At 39.6% G+C, this 25224-nt stretch overlaps 1 long non-coding RNA gene across 2 annotated transcripts; it reads left to right on the forward strand.

Annotated features, from left to right (window-relative positions):
* The first annotated feature begins 818 nt into the window (after positions 1 to 818).
* LOC128576448 (uncharacterized) lies at positions 819 to 24118 on the forward strand. Of its 2 annotated transcripts, XR_008377374.1 has the most exons (5): positions 819 to 1471; positions 4010 to 4063; positions 4225 to 4322; positions 10393 to 10435; positions 23632 to 24118. It is a non-coding gene; the product is annotated as an uncharacterized LOC128576448 (long non-coding RNA). The 2 variants fall into 2 exon arrangements; XR_008377378.1 differs by lacking the exon at positions 10393 to 10435.
* Positions 24119 to 25224: the final 1106 nt, after the last annotated feature.

The following is a 25224-nucleotide window of genomic DNA, read 5'->3' on the forward strand; positions in this document are numbered from 1 at the left end:
ACATCCTGCTGGGTCTGGCAAACAGTCTTAGCAAGAAGTGTTTTGAAAGCAAGACATGGACTTCTGAAGCATATGAAGTACATTTCTAAAATAGATTTATTGCTCTCACTGTTTAAAAGTAGTAGAACTTGGAGAATGTATCCAGTGATGAAAATGCCCCATATTTTGAATGGTGTGTGAATGACAGGGGTGAATAATCAGGTGAACTTCATCTGGTTGTGGACAGAGGGACAGATAATGTGATAAAGCACAGAAAAATATTAATGGCAGAATAGGTGGTAGTTAAAGGAATGTTTACTGTAAAATTCTTTCTTTTTACACCGGGTTACAGGTGGTTTTCCACTGGGGTGTCTCCCATGTGTTTAAAATTTTTCATGATAAAGTACTGGAAAATTTTAATTGAATTCTACACTTAAGATCTGTACATTACAGCGTATGTTAATGATACCTCCAAAAGATTCCTTTGCTTCAGTACTAGAACTAAGAGTAAGAGCAGAATATAAAGAAAAACAAATTTATTGGATTAAAGATACGGTTTGTTCTGAGTAGGTAATTCCTTTTCGTTTGCTTGGTTCTTTTGAATAGGTAAGAACTAACGTCGGTCCAGGTGGAGCATGGGAGCAGTTTCCTTCTTCAGTAACGCCTTTCTCACTTTGGACAGATGGACCTCTCTGTTCTCTGTGAGCTGAATCTGAGAACCCTCGTGCAGTCTTCGCGCCGCGCGGCCCCGCCCCTGACCCCGCTCCACGTGCCCCGCCCCTTATGCCCCGCCCCGCGCCGTGTGCCCCGCCCCTCGCTACGCGGCTCAGAGTGTTCCGCCTCCCTAGGTTCCCCGCGAGCGGACCCCAGCGCGTGCCACGGGCTTTGTAGGAGGCTTCCAGCCTCGGCCCCGAACTTGGGCTGTCCCTGGCTGCCGCCGTGGTCTAGCTGCCCGTGCAAGGCGCCTCCGGGAAGCGGGTGCCGTTCGGCGCGCTATCGTGCTTTTCTGCACCTGGAGCGGTGACCTCGCCTGCTTGCTGGGATGGAAGCCTCGGCTCAGGGAACATATCGGGTCGCTCCGACTGTGGGGGCCAGAGAATGGGAATCGGCCAGACCTCGCCTGTCCCTGTCGTCCACCACAGGCTTCAGAAATGCGAACTGCTCCTTTCACTTCCTCTAACCTGGATGGGGAAACCGCCCGCCAAGCGAAGGCCATTTTCCCAGCAACTGGGGCGGCCAGCTCTTAATGCTCTTCGGGCGCCCTTGAAGCATTTTCCGCCCTCTTGTGTGTTGAGTTTATTCGGGTCCCGCATAACGAAGTACTTGGTTCCTTCTGGATCCTCGGGGTGCTACAGTGCTAACTTGCTCCTTTTGCTGTTTTGGATTTCAGCATTTCCTGTGTTCCATCTGCAAGGAATATGTAGAAGATCTGGCCCAGATCCTTTGAGTTTCTAAATTAACGAGAGCGAGCAGCAGAGTTCCCCGCTTTAAGGTGACCTTGTGAGACTGGCTTGTCATTTATAAGAAGTGCATTGGGGCCAGGTGCGGGAGTACGCGGATTCCAGCGCTTGGCACTCACAGACCCGAATTTTCACCACCTCGCGCATCTCTCCCTCACCTCCAAAAAGGGAGAGACACGTCAGAGATCTATTTCTGCCTTCTTTTATTCCTTGCTGCCTGCTTCTAAAGATACTGACAACCTCATTATTAAATAATTATTATTAAATAATTTTGATGTTGCCTGGTAACTTTACTATTCTCAAATGTTGAATGATAATGCCCCAAAATAGATGCTGAATAGTATTGATGTGTTCTTCCCTTTATTTTTGTTACACTTCAAATAGTTTAATATAAAAAACTAATGTCTTTTAAAGGTGCAATTTTGGTAATAAGCTGAAAGTTTCATGTTTCTAGAACAACCATATATGTGTTTTTCTTCAGGTACAGATAGGGTTATCCCCAGGTGAGCTTTTTGAGTGAAGGAATTGAGCAGCTTTTGTAAAAACTCAGCTCTGCTTTCAGCTGTCCGTATCAATAGAGTTGTAGGGAGAAAGATTGTCTGATAACTGATTAAATAATCCTGCTTTTGTTTTTCATAGTTTTTCAATGTATACCTTTGGGGGAAATATAGAGAGGTATATATTTTTGTTTTGTTTTCTTTTTAGAAACAAGGTCTCAACTCTATCACCAAGGCTGCATTGCAGCCACATGGTCATATCTCACTATGACCTCAAATTGCTGGGCTCAAGCTGTCCTCTGGCTTCTGCCTCCCAATGTGCTAGGATTACAGTTGTGAGCCTCCAAGCTCAGTTGAGAAATACGACTATATGATTTTTAAAAAGAAATGTAATGTTCCTTTACATGTCCTTTTATTCTTTAATTCACAATGTACTTCTTTACATTATGGAGTGCAATGTAATGTTTTGATACACATTTACATTGTGGCATGATTAAATCAAGCTAATTAGTAATCTATCACCTCACATACTTTTATGTGGTGAAAACATGTGGACTCTGATCTTTCAGTAGTTTTGAAATATGTATTATTAACTATAGTTACTATGCTATGCATTAGATCTCTAAAAGTTATTCCTCTTGTCTAATGGAAATTTTATACCCTTTGAACAATTTCTGCTCATTCTTGCCCCAGCCTCTGGAGACCATCATTCTACTTTTTATTTCTGTGAGTTTTACTGTTATATGCTTTACCTGTAAGTATTTGTCTTTCTGTGCCTTGCTTATTTCACTTTGTATGTCCTCCAGGTTTATCTATTTTGTCATAAAGAACCCCAAATTTTCTTTTTTATGGATGAATAGTATTCCACTGTGATATTACATTTTCTTTATTCATTCATCCATTAATGGACACTTAGTTTGTTCTGTATCTTGGCTATTATCAATAGTGCTACAATAAACACTGAATGTACATTTCTCTTCAACATACTGATTTCATTCCCTTTGGATAAATTCCAATAGTCAGATTTCTGGATCACATAGTAGTTCTATTTTTAATTTTTTTAAGAACCTCCATCTCTATAATGGCTGTACTAATTTACATTCCTGCAGTGTACAGAGGTTTATTTTTCTCTACGTCCATACCTACACTTGTTATCTTTCATCTTTTAATGATAGCCATTTTAAGAGGTGTGAGTTGATATCTCATTGTGGTTTTAATTTGCATTTCCCTGATGATTAGTGATGTTGAGCATTTTCTCAGCTCTCTATTGGCCATTTGTATGCCTTTTTAAAAATGTCCATGTTTGTTTTTTAGTCAGCTTATTTGTTTTCTTGCTATTGAGCTGTTTGAGTTCCTTATATACTTTGGGTATGTGTCCTTTACCAGGTACACGGTTTGCAAATATTTTCTCCCAATCCATGGGACGTCTCTTCACTCCGCTGATTGTTTCCTTGGCTCCTTGGCTGTGCAGAAGCTTTTTGGTTTGACATAGTCCGAAGAAATCATTGTCCACACCAATATCATGTAGATTTTTCTCTGTTTTCTTTTAGTAGTTTCATAGTTTTAGACCTTGAATTCAGTCTTGAAATTCTTTTTTTTTTTTGAGACAGAGTCTCAAGCTGTTGCTCTGGTAGAGTGCCGTGGCATCACAGGTCACAGCAACTTCAAACTCTTGGGCTTAAGTGATTCTCTTGCCTCAGCCTCCCAAGTAGCTGGGACTACAGGCGCCTCCCACAACGCCTGGCTATTTTTTGGTTGCAGTTGTCATTGTTGCTTGGCAGGCCCGGGCTGGGTTTGAACTCGCCACCCTACGTGTATTTGGCTGATGCCTGCTGACTGAGCTCCAGGTGCTGCCCAGTCTTGAAATTCTTACTGAGCAAAAGAATCATCTGAATTAATCAAATATTTTACCACACATTTTTTTGCTTTGACTCATACAATTTTGCTATTTTTTCCTTTCTTCTAGAAGCCTGTAGGTGGCATTAGAATGAAAGAGAATATTTGGAATAGGGGCAGTTGTATAAAACATACTTAATTTCTAATAATATGTACTTGTTCTTTTTTTTCTCCTAGGGAGAAAATGTCACCCTTAGTGTTATTGGACAGTCATCCTACCATCATATTGAGGTAAATATCTAGTAAATTGGAAAACTAGTGGAATAAGTGTTTCACGTGTGAAAATTACATTATTTGAACCACTAAATGTAGGCTAAGTTAGATGAAGTTACATGATCTTAGCTTTTCTCTCATTTGTTCTTATAAAAATTCCAACTATTGTTTCATTTCAGTCTTTTTGCAAAGTGGGTATTCCTGTGAAATCTATGTTGATCCTGAAAGAGAAATTTATAAAACACTGGAAATGAAAAGAGGTGAAGAAATTGCTCGGGTAAGATGTAACATGTCTCAAAGTAGAAAAACTGGTATATTTTCACATTTGCATATATAATAGAACCTCTGTAAGTTGACCACCCAAGACACTGAAACTGGCTGGTCAACATAGGAGATGGTCAACATAAGGAACTAGGCCTACTGCACTGTGGCACATGTCCGATCTAAGAAAATTAGGTCATATAAGGAGGTGGTCAACTGTGAAAGTTCTGTCATGTATGCATAAGGAAACATGATAAATTTATAAATTAGACTGTTTTTTATGATTCTATGTGACCCAGGTACACTAAGATTCAAAGATTCTTATCTCCAAAAGATTCATTTTCTGAGTGTAATGACGTGAAAGGCTGTTGGCAAAGTACTATTTAATGAAAAAAGCATGTTGCAAAACAGTGTTTTCAGTATACCATTTCTGTGAAAACAAAAACAATTTTCATAAAGATCAATAGTGTATGTGTAATGGAAAAAGTTTTAAAGGATACTGCAGCGTTTACGCTAAGGAAGGGAGAGAGAAAGTTTTTGGTAATTAAAGGAAAAATTATATTAAATTTATGTATTTTCATATCTCAACACCATTTATTTATTTTTCATTTTATTTTTTTAAGACAGAGTCTTACTATATCACCCTGGGTAGAGTGTCATGGTGTCACAGCTCACATCAACCTCAAATTCTTGGGCTTAAGCGATTCTCTTGCCTCAGTCTCCCAAGTAGCTGGTACTATAGGTGCCTGCCACAATGCCTGGCTATTTTTTTTGTTGCGTTCATCGTTGTTGTTTAGCAGGCCTGGTCTAAGTTCAAACCTGCCAGCCCTGGTGTATGTGGCTGGCGCCCTAACCACTGAGCTACGGGCACCAAACCTCAACACCATTTAAATATGCCATCTCTATCAGTTGATGAAATCCCACTTATCATATGAAATCCCACTTATCATTTGAAATCACCCAACTCAAAGGGCTCTTTTTTTCTCTGAGACAGTGTCACTCTGTGGGTAGAGTGCTGTGGCATCATCATAGCTTACAGCAACCTCAAACTCCTGAGTTCAAGTGGTTCTCCTACCTCAGGAGTATGGAACTATAAGTGCCTAACACCATAGTGGGCTATTTTTTTGTATTTTTAGTAGAGACAGGGTCTCGTTCTTGTCAGGTTGGTCTCCTGAACTCAGACGATCCATCATCTCAGTCTCCAAGAGTGCTAGGATTATAGGCATGAGCCACCTGGTCGAAAGGGGCTGTTAATTGTTCTTAAAAGCAGAAGTAGTTTTGTCCATAATTTACTATTTGGGTTTGTTTTGTTTTGTCTTTTGAGACAAAGACTCACTCTGTTGTCTGGGCTAGAGTGCCATGGCATCAGCCCAGGTCACAGCAACCTCAAACTCCAGGGTTCAAATAAATCTGTGCCTCAGCCCCTCAAGTAGCTAGGACTACAAATCCTGGATACAATGCCTGGTTAATTTTTCTTTTTTTTTTTTAGTAGAGATGTGATCTCACTATTGCTCAGGCAAACTCCTGAGCTCAAGTGACCCTTCTGCGTTGCCTCTCAGAGTGCTAGGATTACAGGGTTGAGCCACCGTGCTCAGCTCCTTATTTACTTTAGTGTAGCACCTTGTACTTTAATATATACTCTGTTATTGCATTCAAGGTGGCCAGGTAGCATAGTTAGTTGAAGAGTTAGATAACTATTCTTATTTATGTTGTCTACATTCCCTGCCCTTACCACAATTCCCTTTAATTAATAGAGCTTGGAACACTTTTGTTGAACCATGTGTGCATATTTCTGAAATGCCAGATAAGAGAACTCAACTCAAACTGTAATCAGTCATTCTCAACAAATACTATCAAGTTCTTGTCTGTGGCACTCATGTGTTAGATTCTCCTAGGAGGATAGTGATAAAATACATAGCCCTCCATGCAGAGCTCAAAATCTACTCTGGGAGACAGACCTGATCAGCCAGCTACAATATAGTTTAACAGCTTATGATGGAGGAAAACACCTTCTAGGAATACCTATGTTAGAAATTGAAGCAGTGGCCAGGCATGGTGGCTCACTCCTATAATCTTAGCACTGTGGAAGCCTGAGGAGGGTGGATTGCTTGAGCTCAGGAGTTCGAGACTAGCCTAAGCAAGAGTTAGGTTTAGTTAAATTTCGTTTTTCTACTAAAAATAGAAAAACTAGCCAAGCACAATGGTGCAAGCCTTTAGTCCTGCTACTCGGGAGGCTGAGGCAAGAGGATTGTCCAAGCCCAAGAGTACCCAGGGCGACAGAGTGAGACCCGTCTCAAAAAAGAGAAAGAAATGCAAGCAGAGAGAAGGATTTAGAAAGGCTTCTCAGAGGAGGTAAAAAAATCTCAGTTCACTCAGCTGGGCGAAGTGAGGGTGGGTAAGGGTGCTCTGGACAGGAAATAGCATGTGCAGAAGTGCAAAGGCAAAAAACCATGAATTCTCTGGAAAAGCGCAAGTCCCTGCCTTGGGCCTGAGTCTAGGAGCCAGTGGAGGATGGTTGTAAGCCGGGAAGAGGTTGTGATCAATTCATGTGGAGTCTGGGGTGACATGCCAAGGAGTTAGGATTTATTCTGAAAGGAGTCATACAACTCAGACTAGCGTTTAAAGCAGGGAAGTGAGAACAGTGGTCTTACTGGTATGGAGGAGAGATTGGCCAGAACAGAACCAGGGATGTCTGCAGCAGGGTAGTAGCAGTAATAGGATAGAAAGAAACAAGGAGGCCTCAGGTGGAAATGGAGATGAGGGGATGGATCCGGGAGCTATTTACAAGAGAGACTTCCATGATCCCTTTGCTGATGTTTCTAAAGAAAACAACCTAAACTTGATTAGAACTAATGATGAGCTAGCGTTAACTTTGAGTTTGCTCTTTCTTTTCTCTCTTTCTTCAGTATATTAGATTGCAGCAGTACAGATGGTGAACCTTACTTTTTGGTACACTATTTTCATGTGCTATAACAGAGCCTCAACATGTATACGGTCTGTTTATCTATTAGCACTTTAGATATAAACTGTGAATTTCAGTTTAGTAACACCTCACCATTCATTGCCACAATAAAGATACAGAATTGCAAAGAAAACAGATGACTTCTAAATCAAATATATGCTTATAATTATAATATAAGAAAAGAAATAGTCAAATCTTTCGTAACTTCCTTGACCCGTGTGTTAAGGCACAGTATTGACATACCAAATACTCGGTTCTCTTAGAATAGTTTTTTAAATGTTCTTTCCTGAAAAAGAATAAATCTCAGAATCAGTCTCAGATTAGAAAACTAAGACACTAAAAATATATTGTACAATTATAATTTAAAATCAATGTTTTAAAAGACAATAAGAAAATAAAGCTATTAGGTGCAAGGGAGTAACAGGTATGTAAAAAACTGAACAACAACCCGAGTTTTACACATCAGAACAAAATTCAAACTGGCAAAGTTAAATTAGACTGTGCTTGACAAAAAAATTATTCAGTTTTGTGGAATATTATTAGGTTCTGTGGAATTCAGTTATTCTGCCTGTGGGATTCAATTATTCAAGCTATGGAATCTCCGTTTGAATTTCTAACACTTTTGAAATATGAACTAACCCCTTCTCTGGACAAACAGAGGTAGTTTGGATTTCTGAGCATTTATTTTAAATATAGAATCTGGTAAGATAATAAAATTTGATCATTTACTCCTATCTCTAAGCTAGTGAGTCTGTATTTGTTTTTTGGTAAGATAAATGTTCATGCGTCAGATGCAGTGGCTTACGCCTATAATCCCAGCACTTGGGAGGCTGAGGCAGGTGGATTGTCTCAGCTTATGAATTTGAGACCAACCTGAGCAAGAGCGAGACCCCGTCTCTAAAAAATAGCTGGGCACTGGGCAGCGCCTGTGGCTCAGTGGGTGGGGTGCTGGCCCCATATACTGAGGATAGCAGGTTCAAGCCTGGCCCTGGCCAAAACTGCAACAAAAAAATAGCCGAGCATTGTGGCAGGTGCCTGTAGTCCCAGCTAGTCAAGAGGCTGAGGCAAGAGAATCACCTAAGCCTGGCAGCTGGAGGTTGCTCTGAGCTGAAATGACACAGCACTCTACTGAGGGTGATAAAATGAGACTCTCTCTGTCTGGGTGAGAGAGACAGAAAATAGCTGGGTGCTGTGGTGGGGGGCACCTCTAGTCTCTAGTCCCAGCTACCTGTGAGGTTAAGGCAAGAGAATCACTTGAACCCAAAAGTTTGAGGTTGTTCTGAACTAAGATGGCATAGCATTCTACCAAGGGTGACCAAGTGAGACTCTGTCTTAAAAAACAAAAATAAGGATAAATGTTCATTATAATGAGAATGTGAGAGAAATAGAGCTGGAGCTATGAAGGGAAATGACAGATATTTGGAACTATTAGGAAATCAAGCAAGTCAAAGGCCGCATAGTCATTAAAATAAAAAGTTAAGGGTGGTGCCTGTGGCTCAAAGGGGTAGGGCGGCAGCCCCATATGCTGGAAGTGGCGGGTTTAAACCCAGTCCTGGCCAAAAACTGCAAAAAAAAAAAAAAAAAGTTAAAATCAAGACATACAAAGCACAGATAGGAGAAAAATAAGTTACAAGAAGAATAAAGGAACTGAATTTCTTTGCTTAAAAGGAGTGGAAATGAAGAATGGAAATAGAAAACTGACAACCGTACCCTGAACGCCATAAATGCATCAATGTACAAAGTTATGATTTAATAAAAAATAATTAAAAAAAAAAAGAAAAGAAAACTGACAATCAAGGAAAAGCTGAAAGGTAGCTGCGACAGATACCCCAAAGTCTTCAAAGTCTTAGAAGCATGACATGGTGCAAGGTTTTTTCTTTTAACTTTAAATTTCAAGAAGGGTATATCTGTTTGGGTGCCTCTTCTCCAAACAGCAGTTCCGGGCCCCTTCCATCGTGTGGCTCTGCCCTTTTCAACTGAAGCTTTCCAAGAGTGGCAAAGAAATATGGAGAAGCACTTGTGGGAGGCTTTTAGGAGCTTGCCTGGAAGCAGAACACATGGTTTCACTCACTGTTAGAACACAGTCACATGCCTTCCCTGACTGCAAGGAAGACTCAAAAATATAGTTTAGCTGTGGGCCCAGAGAGGGGAAATAGGTTTTGACCAACATGTCACAGTCTATGCCATAATGTCTCTTGAAAAGGAATATAACTGCCTATTAGAAGATAAGAGACTATAGAGCTAATTGGGGAATTAAAATGGAAAGCACTGCTAATTTGAGAAGCCTACGTCCGACATTTTTCGGTGGCAGAAAATGATCTGAGTCTGTCCTCACTCCCTTTAAAGCAGTAGTTCTCAATTGGGATATTTACCCTCATCCCCCGGGGGATCTGGGGTATTGTCTGGAGACATTTTTGGTTGTCACAACTTGGTAAACAGCACAGCTGGCATTTAGTTGATGTAGAAGGCAAGGGTGCTCCTAAACACCCTACACTGCCCAGGATAAAAAAATGACTTGGGCCAGGGCGCCGGCCCCATATACCGAGGGTGGCGGGTTCAAACCCAGCCCCGGCCAAACTGCAACCAAAAAATAGCCGGGCGTTGTGGCGGGCGCCTGTAGTCCCAGCTACTCAGGAGGTTGAGGCAGGAGAATCGCCTAGGCCCAGGAGTTGGAGGTTGCTGTGAGCTGTGTGACGCCACGGCACTCTACCGAGGGTGATAAAGTGAAACTCTGTCTCTACAAAAAAAAAAAAAAAAAAAAAAATGACTTGGGCCAAAACATCAATAGTGAAAGAGTGAGAAAAAGACAAGAGGAATGTAAGGTGAGACACACACATGAAAACAATGTTTTCTAGAAATACATTGTCTTTTTTTTTTTTTTTTGCAGTTTTTGGCCAGGGCTGGGTTTGAACCCGCCACCTTCAGCATATGGGGCGGGTGCCCTACTCCTTTGAGCCACAGGTGCCGCCCCATTATCTTCTTAATATTATCAAATATAAAATGACAACATCTAAAGATAATTTTCAATATTTCAGGACAAAACCCCCACATAAAGTCAAATCTACTCTCAAAAAGCTTTCCGAGCCTATGGCTGGCTGTGACTGTTTCCATTTTTGATTTTCAGGGAGACCCAGCTTGGCAGGGCGGAACCCTCATTTTAGGCCCAGGTAAGCATCAAGGCCCAGTTTCAGTAGTGCACTGAACAAGCCCAGAGGTCACTAGTTTCTTCATAAAATAGATACATGTACAAATGGACAACTCAGCATAGCAGTCGAGATACTGTACTTTTGTGGAGTCCCATGTTTTGTTTAGAAAGGTTTCTGTGTCTTTTGATGTCTGTTTATTTGCTGAATGGACCCATCATTCTGTGCCTGAGTGATTCCAGGTATTTGGGATAGGGACTGTCCCTATTTGGGATATGGATCGGTGACTTGTGTATAGCTTTAACACTCTTCAAAAATTTGAGTGGAGGCTTGGTGCCTATAGCTCAGCAGTTAGGGCGCTGGTCACATGCACCAGGGCTGGTGGGTTCGAACCTGGACAGGGCCTGGTAAACAACTATGACAACAATAACAAAAAAAAATAGCCAGGCATTGTGGTGGATGCCTGTAGTCCCAGCTACTGGGAAGCTGAGGCAAGAGAATCACATAAGCCCAAGAGTTTGAGGTTGGTGTGAGCTGTGACTCCACAGCACTTGACCAAGGGTGACATAGTGAGACTCTGTCTCAAAAAAAAAAAAAGTTGAGTGGAAGTGAACATTTCTGAATAGGGGAAAATCATCACACACTTTTCTTTTGTCAATAAAATTATTGAGTTATTTATACCTAACAAAACTAGGAGACTTTCCCACTGTCAGGGACAAGGACAGCTTATTCAGTAAGAATGAGATTGAGGGATGGCTGTAAGTCACATAGTATTAATAGCCCTATTGATCTGGACCACCTGAGATTCCTCTGGCTCCACTGTGCCAAATGTTGAGCGTTAGATCCCTACCATGTCAAGTATTGCAGGAGGGGACAGACACCCATATACGACTGTGTCAAAAAGCCTACATCACTGTGTTGTAAGCTCATTTTTCTTGGTTCTTTTTCCTTTTTAAAATTACTCACATTAGGCTCAGCGCCTGTAGCTTAAGCAGCTATGGCACCAGCCACATACACCAGAGCTGGCAGGTTCGAATCCAGCCCGGGCCTGCCAAACAACTATGACAACTACAACCAAAAAATAGCCAGGCATTGTGGTGGGTGCCTGTAGTCCCAGCTACTTGGGAGGCTGAGGCAAGAGAATCGCTTAAGCCCAAGAGTTTGAGGTTGCTGTGAGCTGTGATGCCACAGCACTCTACCAAGGGTGACAGCTTGAGGCTCTGTCTCAAAAAAAAAAAATTACCAACATTCGTGAGCATAGCTTCTAAGAGTTATAAAATTAATATTTACTTTCATAAATTCCAGATTTTCAAAAGGAAATCTTTGGAAGGAGGATTGTGACCTAATGTCAGGACTTTTGGCTTTTCACAGCTGGAAAACGATAGCTAAGATCTCCGTCTTCCTCCCTCTGATGAATTTACACCAGTTAGATTAGCTGAAAAACAAGCCCTGGTTTAGGAGAGTGAGTTCTAGAAATAAGCCCAGATTGACATTGAGCCATATTTTTTAATGACTTACTTCCATCCTCAGACCTGGAAGGGATTGTTTTTTGAGTTCCTCATCTCCACTTCTTTGAATAATTTGGCTACATCTTCAGTTGTAGAAGAATAAAGAACACATGGAGAGCATCGTTTGCGTGCCAACTTGGGAACGTACAGTCTTCCCTCAGTATCCATGGGAATTGGTTCCAGGACACTTCCCGTGGTTACTAAAATCTGGTGACACTCAAATCTCTTATGTAAAATGGTGTATTTGCATATAACCTATGCCCATCTGCCTGTATACTCTATATCACGTACAGCACCTAACACAATGTAAACACCATGTAAATATTTGTTATACTATACTATTTTGGGAATAATGACAAGTTCAGTCCAAACGTAATCATCCTTTTTCTTCCTGTATGTTTTTGATCTGGATTGAATCGGCCGATGTGGGACTTGCAGATACTGAGGGCCAGCTGTATTTATTAGGGAGAACATTTAGATATTTCCCAACTGGAAAAAATGTAGCTCTGCTAAGGGAAAGAGTTAGATGTACTTGTTTACACAAATCTGTACCACGATTAACCCTGTATTTCATTTTTCCTTATTTGATGATGAGCTAATTTATGATATTAAATTAGTGATTACTGTAGATGGCAAATGAGTACCACACAGGGAACATGCTGCCTAGGATACTTACTTAATCTAATGTTTTAAGTTAAAATTCTGCCCGCAAGTCCGAAAATCAAAGTAAACAGAAACCAGATAAATTATGACTTACTTTATTTGAGCAGATACAAAGATTATGGACATCTAACTGATTGTCTTGATGCCTTACTTTTGTGCTTTTGGGGGGGTAAGGTTATGATACAGATACCCTGTTAAATCAATATTTGGGAATGAATTTTTTGGAGCAAGTGATTTATTCCATTATTATATTTATGAAACAGGTGCGATTGTCCAGCTTGACGTCCATGTTAGTTCCATATTCTGCCTTTCTGACAGGACATTTTACTTAATTATATTGAATAAAACCTAACAGAAGGTTTTAATTTCAGAATCTTTCCCCTTGGATCTCATAAAACATTAAGTATCACTCTTATGTAACCATAATGCTGTCATGGTTTATCTGATTAAGAATTATTATGGCATTATATAGAGAGTATAATGTACTTCAGGTAATTAATTTTTCTCTGTGGACTAATTGAAAGGTGAAAAGCTTCCTTGATTCTAGCCAGTAATAAATCTAATAACTAATACTTAATATGTTTCAGTCTTTTGTTCTTACTCTTCTAGGGAGCGACATCTATTTTATACACTGAGAGAGAAATAGGTTGGATCACAAACCCATAAACTCTGTTTGACAGCTTGTAGGAGTTCAGCATGTGAACTTTACAAGCAGACCTTCAGTTATCCATGTGTGATTTAAAATGGACCCTCTGGAATGTGACCTTAAATGCTGGGGTGTAGTGTCCTTGTGCAGCATCTAACTTGGTGACCCTTCCTAGCCTTTGAGAGGTCAGGAAAACATAAAGATACCATGTACCAGGGGAATTGCATCCTGAGAAGCATCAGTTGTCAAAAATGTGATCTATATTTCTCATCTTAAAGCTTTTAAAATTGTATACAAAATAAATATCAATATACAAAATACAAAAATAAAATGAAAAGCTATAAAAATACAAAATATAACTTTAAAAACTATAAAATGATTAGTTCCATTCTTTAAATTATTTTATATTATGGTATAATCCATTCAATGAAGGATTTTTTAATTAGGCAATTTTTTTCTATTTGGCAATTATTATAAATTCTTACAAAGAATATATAAAAGGAAGAGAGCAACTCAAGACCTTTTAATTCAGTGAATAGTTAGATGTAAAATTCTGTAAAACAATGTAACTACATTTTTATATGTATATGCTTATATTTTTGTAAGGAAAGGAAATTTCCTTTTCCAATACTGCCAGAATATTGCCAGTATTTATCTCTGTGTGTAAGAGTACAGGTCATCGTTTCCGTGCTTTTCTGTATTTCCAACTGTTCTATAATGAGCATAATTAATATTTTGGGTCCAGGAAAAGGTTTTTTGTTTTTTTGTTTTTGAGACAGTGTCTCACTCTGTTGCCCTGGGTTGAGTACCATGGCATCACAGCTCATAGCAACCTCAAACTCCTGGGTTCAAGTGATCCTCTTGCCTCAGCCTCCTGAGTAGCACCTGCCACAGTGCCTGGCTATCTTTTCTATTTTTAGTGGAGACAGGATTTCTCTTTTGCCCAGGCTGGTCTAGAACTCTTGATCTCAGCCAATCGACTTGCCTTAGCCTCCCAAACTGCTAGGATTACAGGTGTGAGCTGCTGCGCCTGGCCTAGAAAAAGGTCTTTAAACATTATATGACAATTATATGCTTACATATATTTGCAAGTTATATAGGCTGCAGTTCATATTTCTGACCTAGACGTTTTACTCAGGAAATACAGCAAACCAAACCTCTCACACTTAGCCAGTGTCCAAACCACCTAGTCACTACACACCTGCTATCTATTTCACTGGAATTGGGGGCAGGGCACGGCCAAGGAGAAAAATATTTGTTTAGATATTTAAGATATGTATTTAAACACGGTCAGTATGCCTTTTGAAAGGAAACTTTAAGAACTGTTTAAGGCTGGGCATGGTGGCTCATACCTGTAATCCTAGCACTCTGGGAGGCCAAGATGGGAAGATTGCTTGAGCTCAGAAGTTCCAGACCAGCCTGAACAATAGACACCTCACCTCTACTAAAAATAGAAAAATTAGCTAGGTTTGATGGTGCACACCTGTCCTCCCAGCTACTTGGGAAGCTGAGGCAGGAGGATTGCTTGAGCCCAAGAGTTTGAGATTGTAGGGAGCTATAATGACACTCTGTACATTGTAGTGCTGACAGAGCAAGACTCTGTCTCCAAAAAAAAAAAAAGAATTGTTTAAATTTTAAAAACTTTGTAACTTAAATGTATGCCATAGTTTGGTTGTACATTCCTAGACAACTCCTATTTCTCGCCCCAAATTACTCTTTTTTAGGAATGCTGTTTTTGTATTTTTCTAGAATCTTAGTATGTTTAGTTGAAAGTGTCTCAGAAATTCTGATGAAAAGTCAAAATCAAAATATTGGTGAATATTAGCAAGTATAATATTTTTTGAATACTTTTATATAAAGCATATGAAGTCACACAAGATACATTTAATGTATCCAAATATTGAAGGTATTATCATGTCTGTATAATCATGTTTTTAATTAATAAAAATGAAATTTCTCTAAAATTAATTCCTTTGCAGCAGTATACCCAGGAGTTCCAGGCTGCAGTTCACTATGATAGCACCTGCGAATAGCCACTGCACTCTAGCCTGGGCAACAGAGTGAGACTCTGGCTCTTAAAAAATAATAATAATAAAACCATATTTAAAAAAATAGTTTTATAAAGACAAATGGACAAAAATATATAAATACATGTTAAGCATAATTATGCTGCTTATATTCCATTTAATGTTCAGATAATATAAAGAGATTTAAAATTACAAGAAAGAATTTTATTTTTTTAAATGGTTTTTAAATGGAACAAGTTTAAGATCCTTTAACGTTAAAACAATTAGTCAATAAATATTTCAAGAAATTATGTAATCTTGTTTTTGTTCCCAGTTTCATTCTCAGATGTTTTGGATTGAACCATAAATTATATGGTCATTTTATTGCTCATCTCCATTGATGGAGGAAACAAAACAGTTATTAAGGATAAAGAACATTTGAACCACATACATAATAAGCTTGATTCAATGAACAAATAATACAAAAGAAATTTAAAAACACTTTCTTCTGAGCAGCACCTGTTGCTCAGTGGGTAGGGCGCCTGCCACATACACTGAGGCTGGTGGGTTCAAACCTGGCCTGGGCCAGCTAAAACAATGACGACAACAACAATAGCCAGGCACTGTGGTGGGTGTCTGTAGTCCCAGCTACTCAGGAGGCTGAGGCAAAAGGATTGCTTGAGACCAAGAGTTTGAGGTTGCTGTGATCTGTGATGCCATGGCAGTCTACTGAGGGTGACAAAGTGAGACTCTGTCTCAGAAACAAAACAAAACAAACAAACAAAAAAAACCACTTTCTTCTTAAGCACACATGAAACAATAACAAAAATTGTCCATATATTATCCTTGTAAGTAAATCTCCAAAAATTTCAAAGACTCAAAATTTGCACAAACCATATTTTCTTACTACAGTGCCACTATATAAATCAATAACAGAAAACAGAACAAAACACCGCCATGTTCACAAAACAAAAACTCTTGATAGCCATTTGTAAAGTTTTTTTTTGAGACAGAGTCTTACTATGTCACCCTTGGTAGAGTGCCATGGCATCACAGCTCACAACAACCTCAAACTCTTGGGCTCAACAATTCTCTTGCCTCAGCCTCCCAAGTAGCTGGGACTACAGGTGCCCACCACAATGCACGGCTATTTTTTTGTTGTTGTTGTTGTTACAGTTGTCATTGTTTAGCTGGCCAGGGCTGGGTTTGAACCCGCCAGCCTCATGTGCATGTGGCTGGTGCTGTAATCACTCTGCTACAGACGCCGAGCCTCCATTTGTAAATTTTAAAACTGTTACTTTCCCAGGATTAGTGGGAAAATACTCCTGGGGTATTGCCAACCAAGTAGCTCACGGGAACTTTGGTGTCCAGAGCTTTTATTGGAGCTTCATGGTATACTGTCAAAGTGGCTGACCTCATTCTCCAGGTGGCAAACTGATACCACATGACTCAATGCCCACACCGTAAGTTACAGTGTTATTCACATTGCTAGCCCATTTGGTATGAACTAAGAACCCTGGATAAACACACTCCTATCAAGAGTGATAGTCCAAGGGTTTAGAGACTACTTCTAAGAAGCTGAGGACAAAGGCCAGGCCTCTGTTTGAGGAAGGTCAAATTCTCTGTTACACGACCACCAATTAATAGTAGACAAACAAACAAAAAAGAAAACCAAATAAATGGGTAATAAGCACATGAAAATACATTCAAGCTCATTAGTAGTTAAGAACTTGAAGATTAAAGCCATAATGAGGTACTATTTTATACTCATGCATCTAGCAAAAAATAAAAAGTGTGACAATAATAAGTGTCGGGCACGTAGAGTCATAGGGACTCTAATACATCGTCAGTGAGAGTATCAGCTGGAGAAGCAGTTTTGAAGATAGTTTGGTAATAACTAGTAAAATTTAGAGCATGTACGAATCCACTTATGGTGTGGGCATTGAGTCACGTGGTATCAATTTGCCCCCTGGAAGCCTGGAGAATGAGGTCAGCCACTTTGACAGTATACCATGAAGCTCCAGTAAAAGCTCTGGACACCAAAGTTCCCGTGAGCTACCTGGTTGGCAATACCCCACGAGTATTTTCCCACTAATCCTGAGAAAGTAACAGTTTTAAAATTTACAAATGGAGGCTCCACGTCTGTAGCAGAGTGGTTACAGCACCAGAGTTAGTCTTATTATATAAACCAGATGGAATGCACAAGAATGTCTATAGCAACATTATTTGGCTTATAAATTAGAGATATCTTAAGTGTCTATCACCAGAAAAGTGGATGAACAATAAAATATGTATGCCAGTGAGAAATAAATAAAAACTATGCATCAAAGAGGCTTAATCTTACAAATATGATCCTAGGAAAAAGCAATAGCAGAAAAATACACGGTTCACTACAATATTTACATAAAATCTACATTATTTGATTATTTGTGTAAAGTTAAAAAGGTGCTTAGGTAGCTGGACATGGTGGCAAGTACCTGTAGTCCAGCTCCTTGGGAGGCTGAGGCAAGAGAATTGCTGAAGTCCAAGAGTTTGAGGTTGCTGTGAGCTGTGACACCACAGCATGCTACCGAGGGTGACATAGACTCTGTCTCCAAAACAAAAAAAAAGGTGCTTAGGGATACCCACATCTGTATGAACAGTTTTGAAGAAATGAAAGGCAATGATAAACAGCAAATTGAGGATAACAAAGATCTCTGTGGGGATGACAGTGATTAAGGTGGTGTAGATGTGGGGCCTTTCATTTCTGAAGTTGGATAATGGGTGCGTGGGTAACTGATTTTGTCATCTTACACCTTTTGTATAGTGTATAATACTTTTGAAAATTAAATATATGTGGTATGCATATATACATACATGCATGTACATGTGCATGAACTCTGTGTGTGTAGGCACATACAGAGGGTGCCAAAAAATATATAACACATTTGAAGAAAAGAAAAAACTGTATTAAAATTGTAAGACTCAATATATACCTGTAATGTTTGTTATCTTGTATATTGTATCGTGTCTCTTGTAACTGCAGAAGTCAAATGTGACTTGAGTATTACAATTTTTATAGTTTTTTTCCTTTCTTAAAATGTGTATGTATCTTTTTGGCACCTTCTGTATGTACCAGAGCCTGTTTTAGAGCTGTGTAAGTTCTTGCCTAACTGTATTATACAATAACTGCCTTTGCAGCCTAAACATTGAATTGTGAAGGTAGTTAGCAAGTTTTCATAGTAAATGGAAAGGCAATTTCTATATCTTTAGAACATGCAGCTTTACTAACTCTGCTTTCGGGTCCCACCTAGAATAACACAGTGGTGTCTTTCTTGCGTGGGATTTGCCTGCAGTACTGCCTTTGGGGGACATGGTCTGATCATCAAGGAAAAGATCATCAAAAGGAACAGTGGGAGATTTAAAGGACAGATAAGGTGAAATTTCTGCCTTTAATCATTGAGAATGTATTTGGGGAGGGCGGGAAGAGTGACAGGGGGACTAACAAAAGAGGGCAGTAATGATAAACAGCCCTTGGCATGGTGCTGTAAATCTCACAGTAGCTTGAAAAAGGTCTTGGAGGGAGCAGGGATTGAAGTGCTCAAAGAAGGCTTGCGTATGAATTTTTAAAAGCGGCTCACAAAGACCACAGTGTAATTAGCCTTATTCATCATGATGAGGTATTTGATCGAAGCTCTTATGGAAGTAAAACTTGTTTCTAGAAAATGATTTTAAATATTATGCCAATCTTCTTACAATGCCATTTTAAAAAATAGGTTAGTAGTCAGAATATTTTTAAGGTTTCCTTAGAAATCATTACTGCACACTGTTATTTCACTTCGCTCTAAGAGCAACCTGTAATCACTGACATTTCCAGACTCTAACTTGGAAGGACTTAAAATGCCAAACATGAATGTATTTATGGACTTGAAGTAAATAAAGAATAGCTTCATATTTCCAAGCAATATACATCCATGCCTCATAAGTGCAACCTTTATTCTTCTTTATGCTGAAAAAGTGGGCTTTCCTTTTTCTGGACTGAAAGCTCAGATTTTGGTAGTTTATTGTTCATGTCTATATTGGTAAGTACAAGGACCTCTTGTGAATTAATTTTGTGAATTTCCACATAGGAGGAAAATTAGGCAAAACCAAATGCTTTCAAAATGTATTGGAAAAAATGATCAATATATGTTGTATAATTAGGAAAACATAACACAAGAGATATTCTGGCAAAGAGATCTATGATCACAGATAAACAACTTAAGAATCTTTCACTTTTGTAGGAAAGAAAACGTATCCACTTCCTTAATATTAATAAACTAAATATTTTAATATTGATTTTTAATCTATAGGTTGGAATGTACTCATGCATACATAGATCCATTAAGAATTATAAAAGTAATTGTTTGAAGTTTGTGTTTTTTCTTTTTTTGGGTTTTTTTGAGACAGTCTCACTCTGTTGTCCTGGGAGTGCAATAGCGTCACAGCTTACAGCAACCTCAAACTCTTGGCCTCAACTGATCCTGTGGCCTCAGCCTCTCAAGTAGCTGGGACTACAGGTGCCTGCCACTACACAGGGCTAGTTTTTTGTCTATTTAGTAGAGACAAGGTCTCACTCTTGCTCAGGCTGGTCTAAACACCTCAGCTCAAGCAATCCACCTACCTCAGCTCCCCAAATGCTAGTATTTAAGGGCGTGAGCCACCCTCCCAGCAGTCATTTTGTTTTTTAAGATAGAAAAGTGGATAACATACAAGGAATATTTTATTTATATTCCTGTATGTACATAAGCTGTCTTGATATATAAAAAATTGTACACATCATTTACCTATAAGGAGGGCAACCTGGTAATTTGAGGACGTTGATGGGATGACAAGATTTAGTGGTCATTGCTTTGGACTTTCTGACTTTTTAACCATGTGAGTGTATTATCTATTTAATAAGTAAATAGAGTTATTTTTATAAGTCTTAGAAATCCTAAATTGACCAGGCACGGTGGCTTACAACAATAACAAAAAATCCTAAATTGTCATTGTACCATAATCTTCTTTACATTATTTGGTTCTAATTCTTCATTAAAAAATTCAGCTTAAATGCAATGCCATGAGAATATCAACCTCACGGCTTTATAATCCCAGTTCTCATGTAATCTAAAATAGTATAATTCTTTATTTCCCACAAACAAAATATGTTCAATCACACTGGTAATCAGGAAAATGTAAATTAAATCAACAAGATGCCATTTTTCTGCTGAAATGGGTGAGAGAGAAGTGCTGCTAGGAGCACAGCCGAAGACCATACATGAGCAAAATGCTTGAAAGGTTGTAGACAAGAGTAAGGATCTGCCACACAGAAAAGGACTGGTGCAGCCATTGTGAACGCCACAGCCTGCCGGGAGGAGGAAGAGCATGGCACCTTGGAGGCTCACACAAAGCAAAGGGAGGACTCACAGGAAGAGATACCATCAACTGGGCCAGTAGGTTATAGAGACTTTTATGCTTCCTAAATACCATCCCCCATTGAAAGGAACAAGATGTTTCTGGAGAGATGACTGGTTCCAAGGCTGCGGCAGGGCAAAGATCAGTTAAACCTGGAATATCTTATGCCAGAAAGTAAAAAAAAAAAAAAATTCACTAAAAAAAGATGGGGACATCTCAAAAGGACACAGAAGCCAGTACAAGTGGCACTCACCTTTCAAATCTGAGACAATTTGCGTATCAAAATTGACCATGAGGGATTATAAGCCAGGGGTGGAGACCTTTTCATGTTGGAAGGCCACATTAATTCACATTAATTTAGCTGTAATCAAATAAGGCCACATTCAAGAAATTTCAGTTAAATATGCTTTAAAATGTACATTATTTTGTAAAGATCTAACTTAATAATTGCAAACAATGCACTTAATAATTGCAAACAATGAAAACTGTTAATTTTAAAGTTAACTAACATTTTAAAGACTTTGCTGTGTCTGTTTTATGTGGGAAAGCTTTTGAATATTTGGTTGCAGCCTATAGGTCTGCAGTTTCACTTGATCCTTTAGATGGGTATCAGTCATCTGTGACCTTAAGCGTGTCTTGATTTGGCTTAGGTAGGAGAATGTATTTAATAGATTCACAGCAATAAGTGGTTGAAAAGAAAGAAACCCTTGTTAGGGCAAGTTGCCAAAGGTGTGGGTTTTCTAGTGGATTTTTCCATGTTTCAGTTGGATCTTTCTTAGCTTCAAATGACTTTATCTTTTTATTTTTATTTATTTATTTTTTTTTGAGACAGAGTCTCACTATGTCACCCTCAGTAGAGTACTGTGATGTCACAGCTCACAGCAACCTCAAACTCTTAGGCTTAAGCAGCTCTTGCTTCAGCCTCCCAAGTAGCTGGGACTACAGGTGCCTGCCACAACACCGGCTATTTTTTGTTGCAGTTGTCATTGCTGTTTAGCTGGCCCGGGCTGGGTTCGAACATGCTACCCTTGGTATATGTGGCTGACCCCGTAACTACTTTGCTACGGGCACTAAGCCAGCATCAAAAAACTTTAAAATGTCATATACTGAGAGCTTAATCAATCCATCTATAGTTCTTTAGGTGCCTTGGTAATATTAGGTTGGTGAGGATGTAATGCTAATTTGAGTGTGATGTAATGATTCTCAAAGTCAGTGAATCTTTGATCCTATTTTCCAGTTAATAGGTTCATAACAGCTGCATATTCTTCAAACGATTTTCATTTATCATCCTGCTTATCAGTGACCTTTGCTAACTGGGGGAAATGTTCATTCAAAATTTCCTTTTGAAGAAGTGTTTTCTAAAAAAAGATAGTTTAAAAAAAGATAGCTTTTTTGAAATGCTTGGATTTATTGCCGCTTGTCATATATAGTCTTAGTTTTACTTTGCAAAGAAATAGTCATTTTGATTTGACGTAATCGCATGGAAATGCTGCTTTCCTATAGAAATCTTCTTTTAGTAATTTGCATTGCTGATTCTGTTCTTTATAACATTTCTCTGTTTTCCTAGAGATAAAATTTTGACTAACGCCTGTTCCTGCAGTAGCCAACACACTTGAGAATGATACAGCAAACCCACACTAACTACCTCATGGTTCAATTTCAGCATGGGACAAAACAGAACACCAGAAATGCCATGTTGCATTTGCACTTTGCAGGAACATAGTTAACAATACTTACAACTTGTTGCAAAGTGTCACTTAAAATAGTAGCTTGAGCACAGAGATTTTGCTGATGCAAGATAATATAATAAAAAGAAAAGAGAGCATCTGGATCTGTTAACACTTTTTCCATCTGTGCAATAAACCCTTCAGGTTTTCCTGAAGGTGTACAGTCTGTACATACACTCACTAAATTTACCAAATTCAGTCCAACTTCACAACATTCATCTTCAAAGTTGTGGAAGATATCTATTCCCCATGTTCTCTTTACAAGAGTGCCCAAAGAGAGTAACTCTTCATAGCAAAGAAGATCTTCTGTTGTGACTGAAATGAAGGGTAAAACCTGCCTGGAGTCAGTAATATCAGTTGATACATCCAAAGCAATTGAAAAATATATCTTTTTATGGCTTGGCACTTGTAGTTCACTGGCTAGGGCGCCAGCCACATACAACAGAACTGGAGGGTTCGAATCCAGCCTGGGCCTGCCAAACAATAATGACAATTGCAACCAAAAATAGCTGGGCATTGTGGTGGGCACCTGTAGTCCCAGCTACTTGGGAGGCTGAGGCAAGAGAATTGCTTAAGCCCAAGACCTTGAGGTTGCTGTGAGCTGTGACACCATGGCACTCTACCCAGGGCAACATAGTGAAGACTCTGTCTCAAAAAAAAAGAAAAGAAAAGAAAAATATATCTTTTCCTTTTGAAGTATTGCATGAAATTGTTAAGTTGAAAGCCAATTCATGCTGCCAATCCAGTTACGGTTCTCTTTGAAATTATCAGGTGTTTGTACAACCTACAATTTTGACCATGTATTCTTTTATAATCGCTACATCACTGAATGGCATCCCCTTTTTCCCTAGTATAATTTCTCTGGCATCATTTCCAGGTCTCATTGCTGCTTTAAAGAACTGTCTTTACTTTGCTTTTTGTCTTTTAATTTCTGCAATACAACCTTTCACACTTCTCCCTCTAATTTAAAATATCTGTGGTCCTCACAAGTGTTACAGGGCTGATGAGTGCTGAATTTCTTTAATGTTGCTATTGCAGTATCATAAAGCAAGCAAACTGCCAGGTGCAGTGGCTCCTGCCTGTAATCCTAGCACTCTGGGAGACAGAGGCAGTTGTACTACCTGAGCTGAGGGGGACAAAGTAAGACTGTCTCAAAAAAAAAAAAAAAAAGAAAGCAAACCATCTTATCTTTAGCAGAAACAAGGTAATATTGAAATTCCTAATCCTCATTCAAAAATCTATTTTCTTCCTTCAGCGTTCTCCTGAATGATAGGCTGCTAAACAGAATTTAAAAATACTGTTAAGCTGTGCAACTGATGCAGCTCAAGACAGCAGCACCACAACCTGCTGCCTTGGCCCTGGGGTTATTGACACTCCTGCTGGTAAAGGAACCAGCTTGCTGGAAGGGCGGGACACGTGCAGGGGAGATGCTGGCGCCTTGCTGTCTCCTCCACCTGCACTTCTGACTGGTCAGTTTCAGGGAGGGTGCCTTGCTGTCTCCCCAGTGCACTTCTGACTGGTGGATTTCCTGTCAGTTTCCAAGGCCTAAGAGTTCATTGACAGCTGGCTGTAACTGACAAGACTGAAGCCCTAGCAGAACAACCCCCCCTGCCACTATATAAACCTCTGAGCAGAGAGCCAAAGGTCAGACCTCCAAGAGGGAGCAGGAGAGCTTGTTCCCCTCCTGGGTTCTCTCTGCCAGGAGGTTTGGTTTTTGTAGTTGTAATTTTTGGTTTCTATAAATAAATCCTGACTTATGACTGATCCCGTGGTCTGTCTACCTGAAATTCCAGTATCACAACTATTCACAAATTGCACTTCAAATTGAAACACAGTGGCTAGGCGCAGTGGCTCACACCTGTAGTTCTAGCACTCTGGGAGGCCAAGGTAGAAGGATCACTTGAGCTCAGGAATTCAAGACCAGGCTGAGCGACAACAAGACTCTACCTCTACTAAAAAAATTGAAAAACTAGCCAGGCATTGTGTTAGGCATCTGTAGTCCCAGCTACACGGGGGGCTGAGCAAGAGGATCACTTGAGCCCAAGAGTTTGAGGTTGCTGTGAGCTCTGATGACACCATGGCACTCTACTCAGTAACAGAGTAAGAAAATTTCTGTCTCAAAAAAACAAAAACAAAAAATGCAGAAACAGTGACCTGTTGTCAAAAATTGATAAAGAGACTGGCATATTTGATCCCCGTAAACTCCTGCCAAGTGCCTCCTGTGGTAGTGGTTCCAGTTAGGCAGGGAAGTTAGAACCAAGTCATGAACACAGCCATCAACTTAGCCTTTCTGGTTTACTAATGTTCTACTGCGCTGGTCAATTGGGGAGGATTATTTCATTGAAACTTATTTTATTCCTTGGTATTTTGTCTATTTTTTTTTTTTTTTTTTTTTTGCAGTTTTTGGCTGGGACTGGGTTCAAACCCGCCACCTCCTACATATGGGGCCAGCACCCGACTCTGTTGAGCCACAGGCGCCACCCTATTCCTTGGTATTTTGAATACATTCATTTAAAAAATGAAATATGGGTGGCACCTGTGGCTCAGTGAGTCGGGCACCGGCCCCATATACCAAGGGTGGCAGGTTCAAACCTGGCCCCGGCCAAACTGCAACAAGAAAAAAATAGCCGGGCATTGTGGTGGGCACTTATAGTCCCAGCTACTTGGGAGGCTGAGGCAAGAGTATCGCCTAATCCCAGAAACTGAGGTTGCTGTGAGCTGTGTGATGCCAGGGCACTCTACCGAGGGTGATAACATGAGACTCTGTCTCTACCAAAAACAAAAAAAATGAAATAAAAATATAAAAGACAACCAAAAATAAATTGATAAAAATAAAAGCATTGTTCTG

Source organism: Nycticebus coucang, chromosome 2 (genome assembly GCF_027406575.1).
Source record: "Nycticebus coucang isolate mNycCou1 chromosome 2, mNycCou1.pri, whole genome shotgun sequence".
NCBI classification, from domain to species: domain Eukaryota; kingdom Metazoa; phylum Chordata; class Mammalia; order Primates; family Lorisidae; genus Nycticebus; species Nycticebus coucang.